The sequence below is a fragment of the Solanum pennellii genome, chromosome 4, assembly GCF_001406875.1.
Source record: "Solanum pennellii chromosome 4, SPENNV200".
NCBI classification, from domain to species: domain Eukaryota; kingdom Viridiplantae; phylum Streptophyta; class Magnoliopsida; order Solanales; family Solanaceae; genus Solanum; species Solanum pennellii.
In genome coordinates this window covers 2,179,667-2,182,156 of record NC_028640.1, presented here as the reverse complement: position 1 = coordinate 2,182,156, position 2,490 = coordinate 2,179,667, and positions in this window count along the sequence as shown.

Below are 2,490 nucleotides of genomic sequence, written 5' to 3'. Positions count from 1 at the left end.
GGGTATGCTCGCTCCGGGGCTCGTTTGACCTTCAAAATGGGTCAGACGGGCTGTGAGGGACAACTGGATGCATAGACAAGGTCTTGATGGACGTCCACAAAAAATTTTTACATTTTTGACGTCGGAATCCGAATCACCCAAAAAATGGTTTGCTATAGCACACGAAAATCGTCGAAATGAGGGGTATGCTCGCTCCGGGGCTCGTTTGACCTTCAAAATGGGTCAGACGGGCTGTGAGGGACAACTGGATGCATAGACAAGGTCTTGATGGACGTCCACAAAAAATTTTTACATTTTTGACGTCGGAATCCGGATCACCCAAAAAATGGTTTGCTATAGCACACGAAAACCGTCGAAATGAGGGGTATGCTCGCTCCGGGGCTCGTTTGACCTTCAAAATGGGTCAGACGGGCTGTGAGGGACAACTGGATGCATAGACAAGGTCTTGATGGACGTCCACAAAAAATTTTTACATTTTTGACGTCGGAATCCGGATCACCCAAAAAATGGTTTGCTATAGCACACGAAAACCGTCGAAATGAGGGGTATGCTCGCTCCGGGGCTCGTTTGACCTTCAAAATGGGTCAGACGGGCTGTGAGGGACAACTGGATGCATAGACAAGGTCTTGATGGACGTCCACAAAAAATTTTTACATTTTTGACGTCGGAATCCGGATCACCCAAAAAATGGTTTGCTATAGCACACGAAAACCGTCGAAATGAGGGGTATGCTCGCTCCGGGGCTCGTTTGACCTTCAAAATGGGTCAGACGGGCTGTGAGGGACAACTGGATGCATAGACAAGGTCTTGATGGACGTCCACAAAAAATTTTTACATTTTTGACGTCGGAATCCGGATCACCCAAAAAATGGTTTGCTATAGCACACGAAAACCGTCGAAATGAGGGGTATGCTCGCTCCGGGGCTCGTTTGACCTTCAAAATGGGTCAGACGGGCTGTGAGGGACAACTGGATGCATAGACAAGGTCTTGATGGACGTCCACAAAAAATTTTTACATTTTTGACGTCGGAATCCGGATCACCCAAAAAATGGTTTGCTATAGCACACGAAAACCGTCGAAATGAGGGGTATGCTCGCTCCGGGGCTCGTTTGACCTTCAAAATGGGTCAGACGGGCTGTGAGGGACAACTGGATGCATAGACAAGGTCTTGATGGACGTCCACAAAAAATTTTTACATTTTTGACGTCGGAATCCGGATCACCCAAAAAATGGTTTGCTATAGCACACGAAAACCGTCGAAATGAGGGGTATGCTCGCTCCGGGGCTCGTTTGACCTTCAAAATGGGTCAGACGGGCTGTGAGGGACAACTGGATGCATAGACAAGGTCTTGATGGACGTCCACAAAAAATTTTTACATTTTTGACGTCGGAATCCGGATCACCCAAAAAATGGTTTGCTATAGCACACGAAAACCGTCGAAATGAGGGGTATGCTCGCTCCGGGGCTCGTTTGACCTTCAAAATGGGTCAGACGGGCTGTGAGGGACAACTGGATGCATAGACAAGGTCTTGATGGACGTCCACAAAAAATTTTTACATTTTTGACGTCGGAATCCGGATCACCCAAAAAATGGTTTGCTATAGCACACGAAAACCGTCGAAATGAGGGGTATGCTCGCTCCGGGGCTCGTTTGACCTTCAAAATGGGTCAGACGGGCTGTGAGGGACAACTGGATGCATAGACAAGGTCTTGATGGACGTCCACAAAAAATTTTTACATTTTTGACGTCGGAATCCGGATCACCCAAAAAATGGTTTGCTATAGCACACGAAAACCGTCGAAATGAGGGGTATGCTCGCTCCGGGGCTCGTTTGACCTTCAAAATGGGTCAGACGGGCTGTGAGGGACAACTGGATGCATAGACAAGGTCTTGATGGACGTCCACAAAAAATTTTTACATTTTTGACGTCGGAATCCGGATCACCCAAAAAATGGTTTGCTATAGCACACGAAAACCGTCGAAATGAGGGGTATGCTCGCTCCGGGGCTCGTTTGACCTTCAAAATGGGTCAGACGGGCTGTGAGGGACAACTGGATGCATAGACAAGGTCTTGATGGACGTCCACAAAAAATTTTTACATTTTTGACGTCGGAATCCGGATCACCCAAAAAATGGTTTGCTATAGCACACGAAAACCGTCGAAATGAGGGGTATGCTCGCTCCGGGGCTTGTTTGACCTTCAAAATGGGTCGGACGGGCCGTGAGGGCCAACCGGATGCATAGACAAGGTCTTGACGGACGTCCACAAAAAAATTTGGCATTGTTTACGTCGGAATGCGGATCACCCAAAAAATGGTTTGATATAGCACACGAAAATCGTCGAAATGAGGCNNNGTATGCTCGCTCCGGGGCTTGTTTGACCTTCAAAATGGGTCGGACGGGCCGTGAGGGACAACCGAATGCATAAACAAGGTCTTGACGGACGTCCACAAAAGAATTTGGCATTTTTTACGTCGGAATCAGGAT